We start from the raw sequence: 25,959 nt of genomic DNA on the forward strand, positions 1-25,959 counted from the left end.
ACATCCTTTTTTTCTGGTTCTGACTGACTGTCATTTTGAAGTTTACAAGGAATTCCCCCCCCCCCAAATTTTTAAGCAATGAAGTTTGGACACAATACGGTAATACACCCAATGACTAAATTAGGAATTTTGGGGGGTCTAGCAGTGGAAATTGATACGTGATCCCTCCACTGAATAAAATACTAATACCAATATTTAATGTCTAAGGGACAGTGTTTTTTTTTATATTGATGATTTATGAGTGGAGGGCAACCCTGGTCTTCTTTTTCCCTCTAGGCTCCTGTGTGAAATAGATTCACTGTATACCACCCATCTCTTTTTTTTTTTTAAACCTTTATTAGTTGCGCACAGTACAGAAATGACAAAAAAAAAATAAAAAAAGAAACATGACAGTGACAGCATTTGCCATACAGTAGAGCAAGTCTCATGGTACGATCAATAGAGAGGTAACAGCTTCGTACAGTTCACTACAATGCAGGCATCTTATCATGTGTACATCAATGGGTTGCCAGAGCACCGGCAGCTTCCCTGCTAGGTAATGCAGCTAATTTCCAGTGAAGGGATATGCGGGGCAAGTCACAGCGCTAGGCCGTGCCCATCGTCCCCCTTCTCAAGCATCGATTGCAGCTCCGGGTGTATGTGGCTATCCGTGTGAGTGCCCACCCTCTCTATCCCAGGATCTGGATGGGCGCAGGAGGTCCCTCCCTACCCCATTGTCCCAAGGTCTTCAGGTATCCCCAGTCCTACACTATCAGTGTTTTATCAACCGTCATGGCCACCCATCGTACGTTAGGCGGTGTGAGTACCCCCCCATCATGTATGAAGTAATATGGTGAATACCATGCACATCGTCTATATGCTCACAGGCCCGGGGCCGGCTCGTCATCTCCAGAGGATTTGCTATGTGTCGCCTGGGACAGCAAGTATACCTGCAAGGGAGACCAGAAGTCGCTAGGCGTGCAGCGGGTCGGCAACAGTTCCGCATATACACCATGTTGGTCCTGGCAGTATGTGAGGTCTTCAAGCCAGTCCTTAAATTTTGGCGCTCTCCCCCTCCCCCATCTGCAAGCTATCCTCCGCTTAGCAAGGAGCAGCGCAATGTCAACAAATTTGCGATCCGGTTTGGGCACATGTTTGGTGTAACCCAAAAGCATCACTATTGGCTCCATGGGCAATGAGCTAGCAATCATTATCTGGAGTGCGGCATGTACCTGTTCCCAGTACGTGTGTATGGCTCCACATTCCCAGGCCAGGTGGAGGAAATCCGCGCCGCTCGCACGGCATCTTACACATCTATCATCTTCCGAAAGATGAAACCTGAGTTTCCGGACTGGAGTATAATAATAGCGTTGCACAAACTTGTAATGAATTATTTTCAGCCGGCAGCTGGAGGAGACTCTCGCCGTGCCCGAGCAGCAGTAATCCCACTGCTCATCTGTGAGCGCAGAGGGCAGCTCGGAGTCCCAGTTAGTACGAGCCTTTGACAACATCGATGGGCGTTGCCCACGTATGGCGGCATACAGTTTAGACACTAAGTGCTTGCCATCCGACACGAGCATGGTATGCAATGGCAGCACAGTCCCAGGTTCTTCCGGGAAGTTGGGGAGTATGTCTCGCATGCCCTGCCTGAGTCTGATATAGTAAAACACCTCCATGGGCGTCGGGGGGGTAGCCTGGAACATCTAATCTTTTGTACGGAACGTCCCTTCTAGAAATAGGTCACCCCATGTATTGAGGTGTATGCGTTTGCACATGGACCGAAATCCGGTTTCCGTTAGAAGTGAAAGTTTCGGATGGTACGCAAGGGGCAGTACCGGGGAATAAAGTAAGGGGGCGTCCAGCAGTTTAGTTACTCTCCGCCAGGCATCAATAGTGCAGGTAACAGTAGTAGCAGGCGTCTCGACATCCCCAGTTAGTCCCATCAGCATGCCCTTAAGCGGGAGCGGATGAACGATCCAGTCCTCGGCAGCGATCTGTGGCATGAAGGGAGCGGGGTTAACCCAATAATAGGAGTGTTGAGTCTGAGCGCTGAGATAGTATAATTCCATATCGGGCACATCAAATCCGCCCCTATCGTATGGCTGCGTCAGGACCCTCCAGCTAATGCGTGGTTGCTTTCCACCCCAGAAGAGGCGCAAGAGCTCAGAACGAAGCCGTTTAAAAAAATAGGCCCCTGGGTAGTAGGGAATGTTTTGGAATAGATAGAGGAACCGGGGGAGGACGACCATCTTAATCAGGGAAGCTCTCCCTGCCATTGATAGTGGTAGGGCCCGCCAGCGGGATACATTATCAGTCAGCTGCGAGATAGCCACCCCATAGTTTGACCGAATAGTGTCGTCCTTAACGAGCGACACCTCTATGCCCAGGTACCTCAATTCGGAATCACACCATTCCAGGGGGTAATCCAGCGGGAACCGAGCCACTGAAGGTGTGAGGGGGAAGAATTGCGACTTCTTCCAGTTTATATGTATCCCTGATATGCCGCCAAACGCCACGAACTCCCTCAGTAGCGAGTTAAGGTGATCTTGTGGGTTACGCACGTATAACGTGACATCATCCGCATAGAGCGAAATACTTATCTGCCGCTGATGGCAGTTAAAAGCACTGGCCTTGTGCAACTGTCGCACTCTACAAGCCAACGGTTCTATCGCCAAGGCGAAAAGCAGGGGCGACAGGGGGCAGCCCTGCCTAGTTCCTCTCGTGATTGGCATATGTGCCGAAAGCACCCCATTGACTACGACCCTGGCGACAGGTGAGGTGTAGAGCAGCTTCACCCAGGCTATAAAGATACGGGGGAACCCCATTCTGCCTAGTATAGCAAGTAGGTAACCCCATTCCACCGAGTCGAACGCCTTGGTGGCGTCCAGGAACACGGCCGCGATCGGCAAGTCGGGAGAAATAGTGGGTATAAGGGAGAACAGTGTGCGCAAGTTGTGGGACGTAGCTCTCCCCGGGACAAAGCCAGATTGATCAGGTAACACCAAGGTGTTCATAAGCAGGGACAGCCTCGTCGCCAGCACTTTTGCGAGGATCTTCGCGTCGCAGTTTAGCAGCGAAAGGGGGCGATAGGCATCCGTGTCCTTCGGATCCTTCCCCGGCTTCAACAGCGACGTTATCGCCACCTCCCTCATGGATCCCGGCAGTATCCCAACCTCGAGAGAGTCCTCGAAGACTTCCTTCAGTACCGGCGCCATAATGTCGATATAACATTTATAAAATTCGGCCAGCCCCGCCGCCTTGCCATTGCTAAGGGACATAATCGCCTCTCTGATCTCGTCCAGTTCGAACGGGCACCCCAAGAACGCCCTATCGCTATCACCAAGCCAACAGAGCGCGATATCGTCCAGGAAGTTCCCGAACTCCACCTCTCCCACCTGCTGCGTGGAGTATAAACGCTGGAAGTGCTGTAGGAAGGCGTTATGAATTCCCTGGGAATCTTGGTGAGTCCTACCCTCCCTATCAGAGATTTCCAGGATATGGGTGGCGAAGCGCTGGTGCCTCGTGAGAGCTGCCAGCACCTTTCCCGGTCGATCCCCTTCGCAGTAGCGCCGAGCCGTCCAATATTTGCCCCGGAACTTTGCTTCCCTGGCCGCTTCTTCCTCATAGGTCGACAGCAGTGCCCTGAACTGTCCAGCGAGGTCAGGACAGGGGTCCCTAACCATCTGTGCCTCCAGCGCTTTAAGCTCTGCTTCAATTTTAAGTAATGTGCGCACAATGCCCCTTAGTATCCCGCAACTTTTAGAGATCGTGATCCCCCTCACTGTCACCTTAAAGGCTTCCCAGATCGTTTCAACCTTATCGACCGACCCTTTGTTCCTCGGAAAGAAGGCTTCAATCTCCTCCCCTAGTTCATGTCTAAAAACAGGGTCCAGCAAGGCTGAGGGAAAGAGCCGCCACGGCGGGCGCACCCTAGCGTACCCCGGCATCTCCAGGACCGTCAGGACAGGGCAATGGTCCGAGTAGGTACGAGGCAGATGTTTCACCCGAACAACTCCTCCAGCGAGGCCTCGTGAGATAAAGCAGTAATCGATCCGTGCCCATGAGCGCGCATGTGCCGTAAAATGTGTACCCTCCCTAACTGTCGGGTGTGTGTGCCTCCAGCCATCCACTAGTCCAGCCTCTGTCAGTATGCCCTGAAGTGTATCCCTGGCGTTCGTGTTGTATTGTGTACTGCCGTCCGATCTATCCGTCATAGGGCATAACGACAGGTTGAAGTCCCCCCCCCAGAGAATGTGAGTGGCTTCAATGTCCAGCACATGGCCCCACAGCGACAAAAAGAATCCAGGAGTGTCAACATTAGGGGCATAGCAATTCACAAGTATTATCACATCAGTGCCCAATCTTCCCCAAAGAATGACATACCTCCCCTCATTATCCACCCGCACACCCAGCTTTTGAAACGGTAATCGTTTGTTGACCAAGATAACAGTCCCCCTAGAGTAAGTGGAATAGGAGGAAAACTCTCTCACACTCGCCCATCTGCACGCAAACTTAGGGATACCATTCGGGTTAAGGTGGGTTTCCTGGAGCATTGCTATCTGCACATGGTGCCGATCTAAATAAGCAAGCACATTCCTGCATTTGCGGGGGTTATTAAGGCCACGGACGTTCCAGGACATTATGGAAACAGTATTCGGCGTGTCATCACCTGTATTTGCCACCATATCCCTGAAGGGAGCTTTTAGCCGACCCTGCAGCTCTCGACCGAAATGTACCTGACGCATATCCTTCCGCTGTCCAGAACATTCTCGTCATGCAAACATCCGAACGTTCACACATACGGAGTTCAGTACCTGCGCTCTCGTCACTCATTCCATACGCAACAGTAATTCTACGTTCAACAACAACTCGCACCCCAACATCCAAGTCCCGCACCCCCCCCCACGCACAACTGTTCAGCCCCCAACCCCCAACTCCCCCCTCCACCCACTGAAGCAACCCAATCTTGCCAGTATCACAACCCCCCCCCCCTCCCCGACCCCCACAATCAAGAGCTATTGAAAAACCTTTTGGGGAATCCCCTTCTGAGGACACCAGAGGAACGCACTCCAACACCCCAACACTCCTCCCTCGACCCGCATGCACCATACGGAGAAGACAGAGAAGGTGGGGCGGTGCCTGGCATATGTTACCCCTGCAGGTTAGTACCCATATGACAAGACATTTTCTCATATCCCCTCCCCTCATGCCAGAAAAAATACCAAAAGATTCAGGAGGTCTATCACAGGAGCAATCGCTACCCAGTTCAGTGCAAATTCTGCCTCCAGTGTGGCCAACTCTAGAACAACTTCAGCAGAGGGGCAGGTATATACCAAAGCAGTCGTCGCTCACCAGTGACCCGCAGAACCACAGGTCTACCATAAGAGCCATCCCTGGCAGTTACTGATCCCCTCACCGGCAGCAGGCATCTCCGATCTGAGTCCAATCTCTAATCCATAGTTCAGAGCCAACAATCCATTGTCCAGAAGGACGCAGTTAGGGATCCACGTGGTCAGCCGGGTTCACGTCTGCCTCCTCGTCACCCTCGTTTCGCCTGTCCCTCCTGGCGGTGCGCAGCTTGCGGGCATAGTCCTCGGCTTGCTGTGGGTTTGTAAAAAAATGTTGTTTACCCTGGTGGGTCACCCTGAGCCGCGCCGGGTATAGTAGTGCATAGTCCACTTGCATGTCCCTCAGTTTTTTCTTCACGTCTAGGAATTTCCTCCGCTGGTCCTGCACCATCGGTGTGAAATCCGGATACAGGGAAAACTGCACTCCGTCACAAGCTAGATTCCGAGCCGTGCGGGCTGCACGCAATGCCGTGTCGCGGTCCCGGTAGTTAAGTAACCGGGCAATGATAGGTCGCGGCTGCATCCCCGGCTTTGGGACCGGGCCCAGGGAGCGATGCGCCCGTTCGACAATAAATTGGCTGGAAAAGGCCTCCTTGCCCACTGCCGTGAGGAGGATACGCTCCACATAGTCCTCCATGCGTCCAGTGTTGGTGGATTCCGGGACCCCCGTGACGCGTATGTTGTTGCGTCTGCTCCTCGCCTCCAACTCCTCGTTCTTTGCCGCTATTACTCTTAGGATGTTATCCATTCTAGTTAGGCGCGCGTCGTGGGACGCGGCAGTGTCCTCAGAGGAAGAAATGCGTCTCTCCGCCTCCCCCAGGCGCTCCTCATGGACCTCCAGTTTCTGCGCAACCCCATCCATTCTGGAGGACAGGCGGTCGACCTTGTCAACTATCGTAGCGAATCCTTGCCGCATTTCCTCCATCATCAACTTAAGTTCTGGGGCCATGGGGGCAGTGGGGGGCTCAGCGTTCGATGGCCCTGGGGCTCCGCCGGTCCCCGTCGTGCTGCGTAGCGGTTTTTTGGCAGTCGCCGGCTCGAAAGAGAGCTTGGGCTGCTTGTTGTCGTTTTTGCCCATAGTGCCACGACAGGAAGCACCCACACGGGCACCGCAGCTGGCTGTTCAGCACGTGTCTGTAGCTCCCAGTGAGTGCGCGTTGATGGCCCCCCCGAGCGGCAGCCACGTCCAGAGGGGTGTCCCTTCCTCGGTGCACCGATTGTCCCAGGTAGCCCCTCGTCCCAAGGATCCCCGCTCCGGCGTATCAGCTATGGGAGGTGGGCGGCCGCGGCCGACACCGCGGTCCGGAGCCCAGGGAGAGTCAACAGGGGGCGGCGGCAGGCCGCTGGGGCTAGGAGGAGAGCAACGCGCCACATGCGCGGGGTAGAATTCGCAGTCCGGGCAACCACTATGCCCTCAGAGTGTCCGCTGGTGCGTCGCAGGACCCCGCTCACAGGTGGCGGCAGTGATCGGTGTCAGTAGCGGGGTTGTGGGGAGATGGCCGCCCCACACGGCGGCTGCAGGCGTGCCCCGCGATGGTCTCCCGGTCCCGTTGAAGTGCGCCGGAGCAGCACAGAGCCCCCACACGTTGTGCAGCGGCTCCGCAGGGGGAGAGACTCACCTCCGCAGTCCCTCGAGGGCCGCCAGCAGTGCCCTCCGTCCGGGATACAGGCCTCTCAGTCCCGAGGCCCAGCCGCCTCGTGGAGAGCCGCGGCCTTGCGTGGGCCGATGTCCGGGGGCCACCGCAGTGCACAGCAACAGCGCTCACCGGTCCGGTCGCTCAGCCCCGTATCTCAGGCTTCCGAGGGCGGATCGCTCCCAAAGTTGGACCGGAGCAGCAGCACAGGTCGGGCCACCGGTGTAGCGATTTCTGGGCGTCTATTCGCAGGAGAACAGGATAAATTCAGGATCTGCCTGGCCAGGCTGCCAGAGCCACGCTAGAGTGCGGCCATTAGCTGGTGCGCCCTCTAGCGCCTCCAACCACCCATCTCTACTCTAATCCCCTTTACTTACTAATACTTTCCCCACATTAGCATTAGTAAATTCACTCCATTTAGTTTCAAGCAAGCGGATGCAAAGCATGTGAGTCTTCAAGACTCCATATTAGTACCTTCTGCTCATGCGCAAGAATTTCCCTCCAAGCGACAGCTCGTCATAAAGCGTAGATGCAGTTGACGCATGCGCAATAAAGGTTTCCCATTTGCAGCCATTTTAGATAGCCTCTCTAGTTATTCATGTTAGCAAACACATACGCAAGCTTCACTAGCCCTTGTTTTCATGTGGTGCGGATTAGTTTTACACAATACGTAGTTAATAACATGTTAGAGAGTTTAAATTAGGGATTGCTTCTAAGCAAGTCTCTTTTCTACGAGTTTATCGGTTTCATTCCAACGTTATTCATATCACATATTCTAGAATATTGTAAATTTGAGACCAGTACTATGAGAGGAAGTAATCCTGGCTCCTTTGCATCAGACACAGTTTGGGTTAGAAAACTTCCCCATCTTTTATAGCTTTTCAGGTGAATAATATACCCTATGAAAATAGTTTAATTGGATGAGATGTAGGTGAGTCGAAATCACATACTGTCTTGGCACCATCTTATCATCTGTCTATCCGATCATCCTATGGCCCCCACATCTTGTTCCCACCTCTCTTTTAGGCATAAGTAAATATCAGGTTATTAACCACGAGGGTTTGGTGAAGCCTCAAAATTCTTTTCCCTTCTAGTTTTTCAGTAATCAGTTTGGACTCGAGTGAGTTAAAGTCTGGTATAGGGTTAACTCTAAGGCATGTCACAAGTGTAAAGAAGGAAAGAACTGCAACTTATGAAGTTCAAGAGTTTGACGTGATCGCACACCGAAACATCCGAGTTTTGAAATCCCTATCATATCACAGGACTGAAATCCCTCCATTTGGGCTACTACAAATATCCAGGGGTTCTGCACCATAAAGGCATCTCATTGGTTAGCCTCCCATGCAGACCAGTCATCTTCAGAGCCTGGTGAAAGCCTTCTATCGGTATTTTGGTAATTGGGGGAAGTGATCTGTGTGTTGCTTTTTCCAATACATTTGAGAGAGTAGACAAATAATTGTCAAACATATCAATTTCTAGTCTCACTGAAGGACTGCCCGAATTTTGAACAATCAATCATATAAAGGGAGGAGCTAAGACACCCAATAGTATTGTTTCAAGTCTACAATTTCCAATCCATACTCATGTGGCATGTCACGACCCTGGAATACTTATCCAGGAGCAGATTGGTACCCGGCACCGCCCTTTCCTTGGTGTGGTAGCCATGGATGGACTCGAAGGCAAACCATAACAAGACAAAAGGTGAGAGAGATAGGAAGGAGACTGTGAAATTGAACCTGCTATTTTTGGAGTGAGGTTATACCTCAATATTAGAGGTTGCATTCAGTATGCACTTATCAGCTCTAATATGGTAAGTAAACTCTTCTACCTCAAATGGCTGAAGTCCTGAGCCAACTGTATGAGAGGGAGAGAAAAGCTGAACCCTCCGGTAGGGACACTGAGAGGAGCAGAGGTGAGCTGCTGGGTTTGGAGCTGAGACCCTGTAAATAAACAACAATGTTAATACACACCCTTATCATAACACTTGCAATCTTCAAATGTGTTACTTTACGGTAATGACATCAGTGTTCACCTCTTCTCTTGTTTAAATGTCTTCCCAAAAAACCTTCAGGGCATTAAATCTATGATCATTGAAAGTCTCTTGCATTGCTACTAGCCAGTTTCTTCAGTGGCTATTAAAGGCAAGGATGTGGTTTAAATTTATCTCCAAAATAAAGAAGCATGAATAACCCAAATCTTTAGTCTCAAAACAATTTCTTTCTGCGTAACCCGTGGAGCAGTCAGCGTGGGGTTTTGAATGAAATGCAGCACAACATCCACATAGAATGAAACGTAGTTCTCAAATCCCCCTTCTACACAGTTTCCAGACAAGACTATCCCACCTAGCTCATTCAGAAAGTGTCTCCATGACCAAAGAGAACAAGCCTTGGCATAGCCAATAGGTCTCGTTTTTGGGACAGTATAAGTGTTTAGTTATGCAGCACAATATCCTTGGTGCAACAACATTAAGTGTTGCAAGGCTAAACACTTATAAGGTCCCAAAGGTGAGACCTATTGGCTATGCCAATGCTTGCTTGGTTTGAATTCTGGGACTTGTACTCTTGTGTATTCCATTATAAAACAGGACTATGAGTTCCAGGAAACATTACCTCCTCGTAAGTCTTCCTCGCCACATGATTTACATAGTGAGCTTTAGCTCCACAACAGAACCCTCCAAAGCAAAAAGAAACCACCTCCCACCCCCTCCCAACATGGCCGACCAGTCCCACCTGACCTCTATAAGAGGCGGGCCGGCCCAACCAATCAGCCTGTTTTTTTTGTTCTGCACGATTCTCTCCAGAGCACTGTACAGGTAAGATGGGCCGGCGTGAGCTGGCCCTTGGGGTTTAGGGTGGAGGACCTGCTCTAGCGGTCTCGAGTACCTTAGGCCTACTAATCCCCCCCCCTCTTCCTTCCCCCGGTCCTGTGGGGCCGGTTAGGTGCTGCTCTAGCGCGCCAAGGGTCTACAGGGGGGGGGGGCGGCCGGGGGTGTGAAGTGTTTGTAAATACCCGTGTCTCCCCCGGTCGTGACTAAAGGGCCCTTGCCCGTTGGTGGGCTTCGGGTCCGGCGCTGGTTCCCCTGTGTGTGTGCTGGGGCTCCGGTGGCATTCAATGCGCTGGTCGCGTGTGTGGAGTACATGTTGGCCGTGCATTTGGTGCGCAGATTATGTGTGTTGTACCTCGCCCGTGAAGGGGCAGGGGTTCATTCACGTGCCTTTGCCCATGGATATATCCCAATGCATTGTGGCGCACAGCCTAGTTACAGGCAGCACTACGATATTAATGACTTCAAGAATGTTGTCTCTGAAATGTGCTGTTGGAATGCAGGGATTTTGTCTGGGGGCACTACGTGCAGGTAATGGGGGGTTCGAACCCCAGGTTGGGCAAAAACGAGTAATTTTTTGCCTGGATATTGCATGTGTTGATTCATCTTGCGTTTGACCTGCAATGACATCCTTCATAAAATAAGGATTAGTCTGCATACCGTCTTATGTCACTTAAACTGAGGCCTGGCCGGGGTAGGAGCCTCGGCGTGCAGCGCGTGCCGGTAGGTCCTACCTCATTTTCGGCTGCTCTCCTTTCCGGCCAGCCTGGGTCTCGGAGGCGCGGCGCTGGTCGCGGCCGCCTCCCTCCGTGCATGTCTTTCCGTTCTGCCCTACGGGCCGCGGCGGTTTGACGCGCTGATGCATGGTCCGGGCGCCTCCGCCCCTCAGGGGCGGGGTTTGAGTGCCGCCAGGTGCGGCCGTTTGATGATGGACACGGCCCTCTCCCATGGCGCTGCGTTTTTGAACGCGGCTTGCGTGAGAAGGAGCTAGGGCGCGTTATTGCACAGACAGCCCTCGCGGCCAGGGTTCGACTCCGATGCGTCTGTAACGTTCCTCGGTGAGTGCATTTTCTTCTCTGTAAAAACCTGGATGGCTCAGTCAGTAAGGAGTCAGTCTTTTAACCTGAGGGCCAGGGTTCAAGTCCCTGTTCAGGCGGCTTGGTTAACGGAAATGTGTGTCAATTGCATTCTCTTAGGATTCCGTTTGACGGTGCACTTCTATTTGGCCAGGAGCGCTTTGCGCGTTCTTTTCGGGGATCGGCAGCAGGCCCTGATGCAACATGGGGACTGCTCGAGATTCTGTAGTCCTTCTTCTGGCACCCTGGGAGCCCGTGTTCTCCTCCTCTGCAGGGGCCGTCAGGATGCGCCGGGCTCAGGTGTGTTGGCACTGCTGGGCTCGGTACCCGGTGGGGGAGTTTGACCCACTGGTGGGTAGGGCAGGCCCGGGGGCAGTGGTCTGGCCCGGGACCGGGGTACGGTCCCTCGGCGGATCTGGGGTGCGATTTAGTCCGGGGTCCGGGTTAGTCGCGCCTCGGGGCCTTTTCCATTCATGGAGTCCCGCTCTGCTTCCCTGGGCAATTGCATGCTTTTTCCCCACATTCGGCCCCCACAATGCTTTGGATGCCTGGCCTCCTCCTCGGGGGTGTCCGGGACTAAGGAGCTATAGCTCATAAGTTAGTCGTGTGCCTTTGGTGCGGACTGCCCTCACAGACCACGGGTCGACTCCTGCCGATGCTGTTGTGGTATCCCAAGGTGAATGTTTCACCTCAGGGGGTTAGACGGGATGAGTCTACAGCTGCTGGCGTCCAAGCGCCTTGTGCCCTTGCGGGGGTGTAGTACGCTGGTCTTGTCTCAAGTTGCGCTACTGGGTAGTGTGACAGGACCCCTACGCGGGGAGGGCACACTTACTTAGTGTTTCGCTCCGGTTTGGAGCTTGCATTTGCCTCCCCCGGCGGCGGGGGTTGTTCCCGGGGGTTCCCTGGGGGCGTTCTCTGCGCAAGTCTCCGGGATCCCTTCCTCTACCTACGCCCGTTGACCCGCCCTTGCAGGGGTGGGGTCCTTCGGCCATTCCACCCGGATGTCAGGGTGTCGGTCGGGGCGGTCAGGTTTTGGCTCCCGGGCCCGGGTGTCGGTTGTCCGGTCTCGTACTGGTACCGCCGCTCCAATATTCGCCCCTGGTTCCTAGCTTTCGGCCCTCTCACTCCTGGGGGTTCCCTGGGGGGGAAGGGGGCTGTCGCCGCCGTTGCGTCCCGTCTTGGGCCGTGGCTGCCGCGGTTCCTGGGATCTTCGGGCTGGCTGGCCGGTGACCGGTCTTGCTGGTATTGCGGTCTTTCCACGGGGTCCCCCCCTTCCCGACGGGTTCGGATGCCACCTCCTTCCCTTGTCTATTCTGTGGACCTTGGGTTGGCCTGGGAGGCCGGACTGCGAGTGGGGGTCCCCACTCTCGGTTGCGGGTGCCGCTGTGGGGCTGGCCTTCTGACCCGGGGGTTGGCCCGGTGCTCATGACCCGCCTGGTGGATCTTCTTCGCCGGGAGGGAGTCCTGGGGTTCCCTGTCTGGGCAATTGATCCAGCCCGGCCTCATCTTTTTCGTGGGTGAGGCATCACGTCAGGCGGGGTCTCTCCTCCGTCGGCTCCCTGTTCTATGTGCGGTGGTCCCTTCGGTTCCTGTCTCGGGCTCGTCCTCCTTCGGGGGTCGGGTGCCTGGACCCGGTACTTCCCTCTGGCTCTGTCAGGGGGGGGGGGCATCCTTTGGCGCCGGGTCGTTTGGGGGCCGTTGGGTTCTCCGGCGGTCGCGCAGCTCCTCGTGCTTCGGGTGTTGCTGGCAGTCCTCCTGGCCTGCCGCCTTGGCACCTATGCATCGATGTCCCCATGTATGGGCCGTACTCACTTCGGCTACTCATATACAAAAGTTGGGACGATTCTGAGGAGACTGGCGTGGCCCCTGCGCAAGGTGGACTCGCATGTTCGTGAGGCGTTCCATATAACGGGTCAGTCGCCCTGGAAGGGTCGGTTTCGCCGGTCCTGTCCCTTCGGGCCATCCTTCCCCCGGGGGCCGGATCTGTGACGGCTCAGCTATGTCGGATCTTCCTTCGTTGCCTTGTCCCGCCCTGTCCCGGTGGTGTTTCGGCGCCTGGTGCCGCGGCTCGGTCTGCCTCCGGGGGATCGGGTCTGGGTGGGGGACGCGACCCTCCGGCCCCGGCTCTACTCCTCCTTCCGGGTCCTTATTGCCCGGTCGTTCGCGTGTCCTTTCAGTCTGATGTACGCGTTTCCCCCGTGCCCTCTAATTTCGCGGGTCCTCGGCTGGATTCGCTTGGACAGGGCTGGGGTGCTCCTGGGTGCTCGACCCGGCTGCGCATGGACTTGTTTTGGGGTGATGTGCCGGGCACCCGCGCGTGGTTGCCACGCATGTCCTGGGGCATTCCTGTTTTTTGGCTCCCGGCGGCGTCCTCCGCCCCGGGTTCCCTCCCCTTTGGCCGAGCTGGCGATTCGAGCCACCTGGCCGATCCCGGATCTTCCCGTACAGTGATGGGGTCCCCCGCTCTTGGCGCCGGTGTTGAGCCGGCTCTTGTCGGCTGGCCTGCCTCCTTGTGCAGGCCTGGTCTGGAGCAGAGGAGGCTGCTTGCTCGGGGGTGGTGGCTTTGCTGCTGGGTTCCCGCGATTGTTCCTATGCTCGCTCCGGCGGCACGTCTACATGATTTGGAACGATACTGAGAGGATTGCTGCGGCTCCGGCGCAAGGAGGTCACGCGAGTTCGTGGAGCGCTCCATGTTAGTGGAGCGGTGTGGCTCAGGATTGGAGGGGCAGTCCCGGTAGCTGAGATGGTCCTGGACCAGGGTTCAATTCCCCGCCTCGGTGGGTCTTGGGCTTCAATACTTCCTTGGACTCGTGAATTCTCATGCCGGTGCCTACTCGTCTCACGTGTTCACACGCTGCAACTCTGGGCAGATGCTTGCCTAAATCTCCACTTGGGCCCCTTGCGGCGGGAGGCCTGGCTCACGCCTTGTATCCTGCTGGGGTTATCTCACAGGGGTATACCAGGTCGGGTTCCCAAGGCCCGCACCTTGAAGCCTTTGGGTGATACGTGCGCTAGGCACATCGCAATACTCTTGCATACCCCCTCTCTCGTTCTACGAGCTCTTCGGGGTCCGCCCTTTCGTGCCCCGGCCCTCGGTGGCTCTGCGGTTCCTCGCCTGTCAGGTTTCCATGGTGGCGATGGTGTCTGCTGGGCGGATGGACGTGCGGGGGTCGTTCCTCCGCTCCCCGCCCTTCTTGCGGGTTTGGCCGGACGGGGTTGTTCCGCCGGCTTGTCCCCCGTGTCCTTCCCGGGGTCCCTTCCCTGGGGCCTCGGACTCAGGTGGTATCTTCACCGCCTTTTTCCGGCCAACGTGGTCCCTCCCTTGTCCGGGCTGGTTGTTCGGCGTGCTGTTTTGGCTTCTCTTAGCCGCACGTTTTATTCCTTTCCCGGTGGGATGACCTGTGTTATGCCTTTTGGGCCCGGTTCGTTCGGGCCGCTAGCCCTCGTTCCTCCTTGGCTCGCGGGCTTCATCAGGTTGGCATCCTTCCCTACGCCTCGCTGGGTTCGGTGGATCCGGCGGGGGCCCTGGGTCGGTCCGCGAGGTGTGGCTCTGTTCCCTGGGCCCCCTTCGTGGGTGTCTCCTCTGTGGAGTATTGGTCTGACTTCGGCGTGGTCGTCACCCGCCTGGTGGGTGGGTCTCTAGCAGTCCCGGGGGGACTTCGCTGGGGCCGTTCTGAGTGCTGGAGCTGCGACTCCTGGTTGGCCTCCTTTTCCTGGAGGTCTTGATTTCAGGTTTCCTGTGGGCCCTGTTTTCTTTTCAGTTGTTTACATCAACCTTGGGTTGGTTTCTCTGCATCACCATGTGGTGTTGTGGTTATGGTGGTCAATGAAGCCTTGTTGGCTTGGGTATTTGCTCACTATGTAAATCATGTGGCGAGGAAGACTTACGAGGAGGTAATGCCCCGGTTACTTACCGGTAATCTTCATTACTCCGAGTATAGTCTTCCTCGCCACATGAGTTCCCTCCCCCCCTCCCTGTCTGGCTATCGGCTTCATTGTTTGCTTGGTAGATCAGGCTGATTGGTTGGGCCGGCCCGCCTCTTATAGAGGTCAGGTGGGACTGGTCGGCCATGTTGGGAGGGGGTGGGAGGTGGTTTCTTTTTGCTTTGGAGGGTTCTGTTGTGGAGCTAAAGCTCACTATGTAAATCATGTGGCGAGGAAGACTATACTCGGAGTAATGAAGATTACCGGTAAGTAACCGGGGCATTAACCGCTTTTATCAGAGCTCGGAGCTCGATGAATGGTTAGCAAAAAAAAAATGTGCCGAGACGCAGACGAAACAGAAAAGAGTTCAAGGTCAGGGAGGATGGGAGACCATTTTAGAGCAATTGAAAGGACAAACATGGCGGGTTGTCTTGAAGCATACCGCTTTATTTGAGTGCTTTGCTATCAAATTCTCTGATGCAAGTCCATTTTAAATAAAAATGATGAATTGAGAACCGGTCTCAGACACGAAAAATGCCCTTGCTGAGAAATATTTTACCGTCCAATGAAATGTATTTTTGGAAGCTAAATTTAAAAAAAAACAATATCATGGAAAACCATGCTTGCACCCACCTAAACTCCGTTTGTGTAGGTCCTGTTATTTATTTGTCTGCTTGTATTGCTCTCTGAAGAGGTAGACAACAAGTGGGTGAAACAACTGCTGCAAAGATTCGCGGGCAATCTGCCATTCGCATATTTAAAACCCGGTAGTGTGAGCTCCCCTTTTCATCCTTCTGAGGTCAGTGGAATGAATTAAACTGGGTGCGGCTTTAACTAATGCCTGTTCTGTGTAGCTCGTAGAAGCTGGGTACCTTTGCCATGACATTCCAAAGAAGTACTGCGTTTATTCTTAAGAAAATCGTTTTGAGTGGTGCACCTTGTTAGCTTCACTTGCTGAATTTCCATGCTGTTTCAGGAGACAATGAAAACACTTTCGCACACGTTTGTCAAGCGAGGAGGATACGTGAGGGAAGCGAAACTGCCCCCCTGGAGGCCAGGGGCCCCCGCTTCAGGCTAGAGCGCCCCCCCCACCGTAGTGGCTGTGGGGGCCTGTATTACGCCCCAGGTCGTGTGCAGTGCCAGTGTGCAGTGCACCAATTAATTTATTAAGAGGTGAGGCCGGGCGTGTTTTAAATCTTCTTCTATATGAAGTGAGGGGGCCCGAGGGGCCCCCTGGCGGACGAGGTCCCCCCGCAATGCAGGGGCTGCGGGGGCCTGTGTTACGCCACTGGAAACTGCTGTTATTTATAAATTGCCACACCGGTGGGTTCCGCTGCTATTAAAGTGGTCTGGGGGGGTAGCAAGCATCACCGCGAGTTGGGGGAGGGTCAGGAGTATCCACCTTACCCTCATCTCTTCATCTCCCTCTTCTGCATCCCCTGTCAATGCACATAGCTGCAGAGCCTGCCACATTACCCAGTTTCCCTAGCACACAGGCCAACCTTTTTCATTCCTCAGCTTGCTGTTTACCCGTGAGCGTCTAAGCTGCGCATTCTCTCTGCTCTGGTGTCTCAGGGAGAGGAGGGGGGTGGCGCTTAAAAGGAGCGAAGGTATTGAGGCATATGAGGTGGAGCCGAGGAGGGAGGGGCGCATGCGCGATTTGCGCGTGGAATCACAAATTTGCTAGCATTCGCGACAAGAATTTGCAATTCTATTAAGGACACGGAGGCGAGGATTATGCTTCTCAATCTTTACTAGAAGCTCACAGCAGCCAATGAAAATACTTGCTTTTCATTCAAAAATAACGTTAAACTACATATCCCATCATGTCTCACACAAAGGCACGCCCCCCTAGTCCATAAGAAGCCTCAGCCTGCCGCCATCTTCCTATTTCTTTCGGCGAACAGCTCCAACGAAAACTTGGAAAACTTCCTGGCATTCTTTGAGTCTCAGTCGCTCTTTTTATCAGAACCTGAAAGAAAGGATATGAGACCGTAACCACCGTAACCACTGGGTGGGCAAGCATTTATATATATATATACATGCCGGGTGGGATAATCCTCGCCTCCGTGTCCTTAATAGAATTGCAAATTCTTGTCGCGAATGCTAGCAAATTTGTGATTCATGTCAGGACCGGAGGCTTCTGATTATGCTAGTTTAACGCTTATTAAAAACTACAGAGGTAATATCCCCCACCGGCTTATAATAAAATGTTTTGAAGGTCGATTCTGACGACCAATCTGCACTATGCATGATATCATGAATGCTGGAACCAACATGAACGATTTTGATGCCATGGCTGACAGAATGCGCACCAAAAATGGTGATGTCAATGCCTGCTTCTTTCATAACATAACGAAGCCATCTGGCAATGGTGGCCGCAGCCACTGCTTTGAAAGGCTTTTGTAAGACGATCAAGAGCTGCGAACAGCCCTGAGGGCTAATAGCCGCTGTACATTCCTCATAAGTCTTTAGACATTGCACAACACACAACTTTTCATTCTCCTGAAATGCATTATAAGAAACATGAGTAGATAATGTCTTAGTGCGTCTAACAATTTGAAAAGAAACTCCTTCCGGAGCAAATACTCTACCTGTTATGTCCAGCGCGCGTACATCCGATGACCTCCTGCAAGCCGACAGGCAAAGCAACATGGCCAGCTTGGCCGACAACTGCTTTCTGGATAGAAGCGAATTCGCTGGCCATTTGTCAAATAGGTCCAAAACCCGAGTAACGTCCCACAAACCGGAATATTTCAGTTTAGGAGGATTTTCCACCCTAATGCCTTTTAACAATTTGCAAACGACAGGGTGCATATCAATTGGCTACCCATCCAGCTGGACATGGCCCGCTGAAATGGCAGATCTGAAGTTGTTGACCGACCTATAGGCCAAACCCTGTGATGCCTTATCCATCAGGAAATTCAGCACATGGGGTAAGTCGGCCCCCACGGGATCCAGATGTCGTTCCACGCACCAATCCACCCAACCTTTCCAGGCCGAGGAGTATCGTTTCCTTGTGGAAGGTGCCCAGGCCTGCTTGATGAAATCTGCAGCCTTGCTCGAAATCCCTGGCACTTGCCACTGTTGCCTGAAAGCCTCCAGGCCATCAGCCGAAGTCTGCCCTCCGTTATCAGAGGGTGAGGGTGCCTCTCCTGATGAGGGCCCAGCAACAGCGTCGTCGACTCCGGGAGGAGTCGGGGTAGGTCGCAGCTCCACTGCATCAGCTTGGGGAACCAAGATTGCGACGTCCACCAAGGCGTCACCATGACCATCTCTGCTTTCTGTCTGATTACTTGCGATATCGCACAATGGATCAGCAAGAAGGGGGGAAAGGCATATTGCACCCCCAGTGGCCAGTCCTGGAGAAATGCGTCCGTCGCTTGCGCCAACGGATCCGGCCTCCAACTGAAGAAGCGAGGGATTTGGAACGTCAGTCTCGACGCGAATAAATCCGTCTCGAACGGACCCCAAATCTCCTCCAGCCACGTGAACATCCTCGGGAGCAACTTCCAGTCGCTGAAGTCCCTGAGGTACCTCGAGTTTCAGTCCGCTACCTGATTGAACTGACCCGGGAGATATTCCGCAATGATTGATATCTGGTTGCGAAGGCAGTAATGCCAAAAGTCCTTGGCTATCTGCACAAGCATGGACGACCTCGTGCCTCCCAACTTGTTGATGTACCTCACTGCCGAAATATTGTCCAGACGCAGGAGGATACAACAGGATGTCTGCTTCGGGGACAACGTTCTCACCATGAACGACCCCGCGAGCAGCTCCAGACAGTTGATATGAAGGGAAAGCTCTTCCGGGGACCATCTCCCTCCTGTGGAGATGTCTCCACAACGCGCGCCCCAGCCCCAACGGCTGGCGTCGGAATCTATTGTGATTTCTGGAAGGCAACCGAAGATCGCTCGGCCGTTCCAAGCGTCGACGTGTCCCAACCACCATTGCAATTCTGTCCTCACATCCTGCGTGAGGGGAATGCTGTCCGAATACGAGAGACCTTTCTGAAGATGCCTGATCTTCAATTGCTGCAGAGCCCTGTAATGCAACGGGCCCGGGAAAATCGCCTGAACTGAAGACGCTAGAATCCCTACCATTCTTGCCAGTGCCCTGAGAGAGACAGTCTGGCTGGTCAGCAGCTTCCTGATCTCTCTCTTCAGATCCTTCAGTTTGTCTTTTGGAAGAGACAACTGGGCTAACACCGAGTTCACCGTGAACCCTAAGAAATCTATAACCTGCGAGGGGGTCATGACCGACTTTTTGGAGTTTATCACAAAACCCAGATCCTGCAAAATAGTCATGGTCAGCTGGAGGTGCCGCAAGAGTCTGCTGGCACTGGTCTACTATCAGTATATCGTCGAGGTAAATGATGAGGCAAATACCCCTCTCTCTGAGGTACGCCACTACCGGCTTCATCACCTTGGTGAAGCACCAAGGAGCCAAGGAGAGCCCGAAAGGCAGAACCAAATATTCGAACCATCGGTCTCTCCACCTGAACTGCAGAAACCTGCGATGCGGGGGAAAAATCGGAATAGAGAGATACGCATCTTTCAGGTCCAGCCGGACCATCCAGTCCCCGACCTGCAGAAGATCTGTTAAGAGATGGATGCCCTCCATCTTGAAATGATTGTACGTCAGAAACTGATTGAAGTCCCTGAGATTCAAAACCAGTCTGTTTCCGCCCCCTTTTTTCTGAATAACAAAGATATTGCTGCAGAAACCGTGAGGGCTTTGAAGACTCGGCGCTATCGCGTGTTTCTGCAGCAAGGTCGCAATCTCTTCGTCTATAAAACTGGCCTCTAGTTGGGAAAAACGGAGAGCTGATGGTATGTTTGACTGAACAGGACGTGAGTAAAACTCCAAGTGAAAACCCTGAACAGTCTGCAAGACCCAGGCGTCCTGTGTAAGTTCTCTCCACCTCCCCAGACAATGCTGAGTCCGACCCCCCAACGGAAGAAGGGAAATATCCGTAAGTCTCACCTGAGCTTTGTTGGTGCTTGAAGTTCCCCCTTCCATTGCCAGATTGGTATCTGTTCTTGCTGAACCTTCTACGGGAGGGGTAGAAGGTCCCTCCACGGGTGGAGTCGAAGTAACTCCTGCCCCTTCCGAAGTCGCCTCTATGGGAGCCTGGAGGACCTCCACGGCCTGACGAGCGACCTCCGCCTCTTCCGGCCCTGTGAAAAACACCTTGGTTCAACGCGCGTTTGATGCCCGATTGGGCTTTGTCCAACGCCGTAAAGGTACCCACGTACTTGGACACATCTTTGACGAACTTGTCACCAAACAATAGGCCCTCTGCAAGGGGCCCTGGCTCTGCGTCCGCGAGCTCTGTGAGATTGGAGTCTATTTTCATGAGCAACGACTTCTTCCTCTCCGCCGAGACGGCACAATTAGCGTTGCCCAAAAAACAGATGGCCCTTTTGGTCCATCCGGCCAGCACGTCGGGATCAACGGGGACAGAGGTCTCCTTGGCCGCCCAGGCCCTCTCCAAAATCTTTGCCAAGGGGCCGATGGCATCCAGCATCTTGTCCTGACACCCCTTCCAAGCCCTGTCCAGGCCTCTCTTAGGGTCCTTCGTGAATTTCTTTAAAAACGTTAGAAGGTTGGGGTCTATTTCAGGCGTTTCCGCCACCTGGTCCGGTTTGTCGGGTCTAGGGCATTCCGACCGCAAACGATTCCTTACATCCCTGGGGAAGCCCTTGCATAAGTTCTCATGAATATAGGCCGTCACCGCCACAGGCGGCACCCAGTCCTGCGACCTGGGGTGAATAATCTCTGACGGGTCAAAGGTGAAGGGGGTCTGAGCAGGCACAAGGCTCTTGGGTTGCGCCGATTTAGCCTTCTTCGGAGGTTTGTGATCTTCAGAGGTGTCCGTACCCGTATCCGTGTCTGTACCTGTGTTTGTGTCTGTGTCGGTATCATGGACCCTACGCTTAGCTGTGGCTTTGCCTCCTGCGTATGAACGGTCCGCCATGTCCGGCAGGGTAGCTAAGGCCTGAGTATGAGGCCACGTGGCAGAGTCACCTGAAGGTTGACTCGAGGCCGAAGCCTCGGCTTTCTTTTTCTGAGGTTTCGTGAAGCCATGTCGCTTGGCGAAACCTTCAAGTTGTCGTCGTATGGGACGAAGGGCTGAAGCAAGGGCTTGTTGCACCTTCTGCGGGACCGTAGTCTCCATAGCCCTATTGACGGAGGACTGGACTGAAGCGTCCAAGGCGCTAACAAGGTTGTCCTCCAAGGCAGCCATCTGCCTGGTCTCAAAGCTCTCCTCCTCATAATACTCTTCATTATACTGATCCTCTGCCATCTTGAAATGATCTCACTAGAGGCTCCTGACAGCGCAGGGACAGTCACAAGGAGGGTCAAGGGGGGGGTCAGCCCTCACAGCACACTCGATCACTACCACCTTCAACCCCCTCAGCAAAGCTGTAGTCACTAGGGGTCAGAGACCCAGGCCACCACCAATTCCCTGAGCGTGTGCACACTCCAACGGGCCTTCTCTGTATTTTACAGCCTCACCAGGCGATCGAGAGGTAGAGGGACGCCTTCCTAACAACTCTGATGGAGAAACGCAAGTGAAACTACTTTCGAGGGTCGCGCCGCGACGTGCAGCCCAAAAGCGACTGAATTCTACCAAGAAGGAGCCCAAATTCAGCGCGTTTAGGCGCCGGTCGCGGCCGAGAGCCACCCGGCCTGTACTCGCGTCAGCAGCTACTAGGGATGCTCGCTGCGCATGCGCTAGGCGCGCACTCGTGAAGGGGAAAAAATCACCGGGAAAACCCACGGGCTCAAATCAAACAAGGCGTCCGTCTGCCTCCGGTCAGCGACCGAAGCTACCCTTGCGCTGCGAAGCGCGCCCTCAGCCACAAAGAGGAAAGAAAAACTACGGCGGGCGCCGAAGCACACCGCCAAAGCACCACTACTCCCCACAAAAGTAGATAATCTTGTAAGGCATACAACCCTGTTAAACAGTGATCAATAGCAATACTTCAAAAACAGTGCCAATATAACTATCAGTCAAAACAGCATAACACATCAGAGGGAGTAAACGAAGGTGCACTTAGCTCTGTGAGCAGCAAAGAAAGAGGAAGATGGCGGCAGGCTGAGGCCTCTTATGGACTAGAGGGGCGTGCCCATGTGTGAGACATGATGGGATATGTAGTTTAACGTTCTTTTTGAATGAAAAGCAAGCATTTTCATTGGCTGCTGTGAGCTTCTAGTAAATATTGAGAAGCATAATCAGAAGCCTCCGGTCCTGACATAGAATCGTGTGATTCGTGCCTAGGTGAGCTGTGAGGCGATGGAATGGTTCCTCTGCGAGGTGGGGGCATAGGGCATTAAAAGTGAAAAACGAACCCCCGCGGTAGTTTGCTGCTACTGCAAAGACATCTGTTGCAACATACAACTGCAAATGGATTTTTTTTATTATTGTACATTATTTTTATTTACTTCCTGGCAGTGAGATGGGGTGGGGCAGGAGGTGGACGGCAGACACTCTGCAGATGTGTCAGGCCGTGAGATGTCTAAAGTTTCTGGTACGCTCTGAGAACACTGCTCCCCTCTCTAGCCTGTGATGGATGACACCTCCTGCGGCAACAGAGCTCGTCTGTCAGTCAGGGTAGAGGGAAAGGAGCTGAACAGCTGGGTGGAGCATCCGGGTTGGTCCCGTGGTGCCACATGGAGAGCTGGGGAGGAGGGGGCGGTTTCCACAACAGTTGGCCAATGTTCTTGCCTTCTACTTTGGCCTACATCTTCGTGCCTGCAGCTTTGAAACAGAGAGAGAGAGGCAGAGAGCGCAAGATTAGCTTGGATTGCATTTTGCAATTGCAACTTTTTCAGAGATGCCGTTTCTACCTTACCGTGCTTTTGGGGGGGGCAGATTTAATTGAGCTAATAGGATATTTTAGAGTAATTTATAAATGCCGATGTTTTCGTAGGAACAGCATCTGGGGGAACTTTCAAGTTTGCATTTTTGAACTTCACTGTGCACGCCATTGGGCAAAGAGGTTCCTGCAGAGCAAGTTTATTATCCGTCTTGGCCGAGAATCAAGTTCATGTTCAAGGTCCCTGAAGACCTGGTTGTTTCCCAAGAGTAAAGCTTGAGTATGATCTCCGAAGTTGGCTGTGGGCGGTTTCATATACAGCGCCTTGACGCCCTTGGGCTTAGTTTGCGCTATACAAATTGCTCATTCATTTATGTTTATCCCAGTGAGCTCAGTCGTGGCCCATCATAGCTCTTCGGAATTTCAAGGTGGTTGAAAAAGCTCTACATAACTGCAATTGCAAATAATTAGCATTACAGTGCAGCTACTGTGACAGTCAGAATTATTGTGCTTTTAAATATGTTCATCATAATAATTACCTCACTGAAGTTTCGCATCAGTTATTTGGTCATGTAAGTGGAAAATCCACGGAACTGGATGCAGAGCTTTGTAGATTTACATCAGATATTTGCAGTAGCACTCTGTGTAAACAAACGCCACGGCAAAACGGATACCGCAGACTGTCACTGTGAAGACAAATAAAGCAAGCAATATGGATCAATCAATCAATCATCGTATTTATATAGCGCACTACTTACCCAGAGGGTCTCAAGGCGCTGGGGGGGGGGATCCGCTACTGCTCGAACAACCAGGTCTTGAGTTGCTTCCTGAAGGCGAGGTGATCCTGGGTCAGGCGGAGGTGGGTGGGGAGGTAGTTCCATGCCTTAGCGGCGAGGTAGGAGAAGGACCGTCCCCCTGTGGTGGCACTGCGGATGCGGGGGACGGCGGCGAGGTCGTGGCTGGTCGAACGAAGCTGGCGTTTGGGAGCGTAGAAGTTGAGGCGGCTGTTGAGGTATCCTGGGCCTTGGCTGTGTAGGGCTTTGTGTGCGTGAGTGAGGAGACGGAAGGTGATTCTCTTGTTGATCGGGAGCCAATGCAGATCTCTCAGGTGTCCGGAGAAGTGGCTGCGACGGGGGATGTCCAGGATGAGTCGTGCTGAGGCGTTCTGGATCCGCTGGAGTCTCTTCTGGAGTTTGGCGGTGGTTCCGGCGTAGAGGGTGTTGCCGTAGTCCAGACGGCTGGTGACGAGGGCCTGGGTGACCGTCTTCCTGGTCTCGGTGGGGACCCACCGGAAGATCTTACGTAGCATGTGCAGGATATTGAAGCACGACGAGGAGACGGCGTTGACTTGTCTGGTCATGGAGATGGAGGAGTCCAGGATAAAGCCCAGGTTGCGTGCGTGGTCTGTTGGTTTGGGTGCGCTGCCTAGGGCGGGGGGCCACCAGGAGTCGTCCCAGGTGGAGGGTGAGGATCCCAGGATGAGGACTTCCGTCTTGTCCGAGTTCAGTTTCAGGCGGCTGTTCTTCATCCATTCGGCTACCTCTTTCATCCCTTTGTGAAGGTTGGCTCTGGCGGTGGCCGGGGCGTTGGTAAGGGAGAGGATCAGCTGGGTGTCGTCGGCGTAGGAGATGATGTTGAGATTGTGCTGGCGTGCGATGTCTGCGAGGGGGCTCATGTAGATGTTGAAGAGGGTTGGACTGAGTGAGGAGCCTTGAGGGACGCCGCAGATGACTTCGGTGGCTTCAGATCTGAACGGGGGGAGGCGGACTCTCTGTGTTCTTCCGGCGAGGAAGGAGATGATCCACTCTGTGCCTTCTCTTGGACTCCGATGTTGCTGAGGCGTTGTGCTAGGGTACGATGGCAAACAGTGTCGAAGGCCGCGGAGATGTCAAGGAGGATGAGGGCCTCTGTTTCTCCGTTGTCGAGCAGCGCTCGGATGTCATCTGTGACTGCGATCAGGGCGGTCTCGGTGCTGTGGTTGGCCCGGAAGCCAGACTGCGAGGGGTCGAGGGATCCGTTCGTCTCGAGGAAGGCGGCCAGCTGCTTGTTGACGGTCTTCTCGATGACTTTTGCAGGAAACGGGAGCAGCGAGATGGGGCGGTAGTTCTTGAGGTCGGTGGGGTCAGCCGATGGCTTCTTGAGTAGAGCGCTGAGTTCGGCGTGCTTCCAGCTCTCCGGGAAGGTAGCGGTGTCGAAGGAGGTGTTGATGATGTCCCGCAGGTGGGGTGCGATGATAGCGTCGGCCTTGTTGAAGACGTGGTGAGGGCAGGGGTCGGTCGGAGATCCGGAGTGGATGGAGTTCATTGTGCGGATGGTGTCTTCGGTGCTGATCGGAGTCCAGGTGTGGAGGGTGGTGGTGAGGGGGCGGTGGTTCGGTCGTGGTGCTCGTCGGTTGAGTGCTGAAGCTGTTGTCTATGTCCGCGATCTTGTTGTGGAAGTAGGAGGCAAGGGAGTTGCATAGGTCTTGCGAAGGGGTGATGTCGTTGTTTCCGGCGTTGGGGTTGGAGAGCTCATTGACGATGTTGAAGAGTTCTTTGCTATTGTGTGCGTTGTTGTCCAGTCGTTCCTTGAATGCAGTTTTCTTGGTGGCGCGGATGAGTTGGTGGTGTTTCCGGGTGGCGAGCTTAAGGGCAGTCATGTTGTCCGGTGTTGGGTCTCTGCGCCAGGTTCTCTCGAGGGCTCTGCAGTTCTTCTCGGAGCTCTTGAGTTCGTCGGTGAACCATGGGGCTTTCTTGCTGCCGGGTCTGCTGGGTGGGGTCCTCAGGGGGGCAAGCTCATCTGCGCAGTCGTTGATCCACTTCGTGAAGTTGGTGGCCGCCTGGCTGGGGTTCATTGTGCTGGTGGGAGGGTTCGTGCTCAGGGAGGACGCGAGCTGGTCGGCTGTGACCTTGTTCCAGTTCCTGCGTGCAGCCTGTTGCTGGTGGTGGTGGATCGTGGTCCTTGCGAAGCTGAAATGGACGCAGCTGTGGTCCGTCCAGTGGAGTCCGGTGGCGTGGCTGAAGGTGATGTCCTTGCTGGATGAGAAGACAGGGTCGAGTGTGTGTCCGGTGTAGTGGGTGGGGGTGGTCACCAGTTGCTTGAGTCCCAGGTTGGCGAGGTTGTCCAGCAGGGTGGTGGTGTTGTGGTCGTTGTTGTTCTCCAGGTGGAAGTTGAGGTCCCCTAGGAGGATGTAGTCAGCGGAGCAGAGGGCGTGCGGGCTGATGAAGTCGGCGATGTCTTCACTGAATTGTGTGCGTTGTCCAGGGGGTCTGTAGATGAGGGTGCCTCTGAGGGTGGTCTTGGGGTTGATGTGGACTTGGAAGTGCAGGTGCTCGGCGGTAGAGAGGGTGTCATCGGTGTTGGTCCTGA

General features: G+C 53.9%; 1 protein-coding gene and 1 non-coding gene across 2 annotated transcripts in view; both read left to right on the forward strand.

Moving 5' to 3' along the window:
• Positions 1-25,959, forward strand: part of LOC147750914 (arylsulfatase A-like) — a 272,329-nt gene that overhangs the window by 46,336 nt on the left and 200,034 nt on the right. The gene's annotated exons all lie outside the window — the stretch shown is intronic.
• On the forward strand, positions 12,666-12,772 carry LOC147750915 (U6 spliceosomal RNA). The gene has a single exon (XR_015300378.1). It is a non-coding gene; the product is annotated as a U6 spliceosomal RNA (small nuclear RNA).

Source organism: Lissotriton vulgaris, chromosome 1_1 (assembly GCF_964263255.1).
Source record: "Lissotriton vulgaris chromosome 1_1, aLisVul1.2, whole genome shotgun sequence".
Classification (NCBI taxonomy): Eukaryota; Metazoa; Chordata; class Amphibia; order Caudata; family Salamandridae; genus Lissotriton; species Lissotriton vulgaris.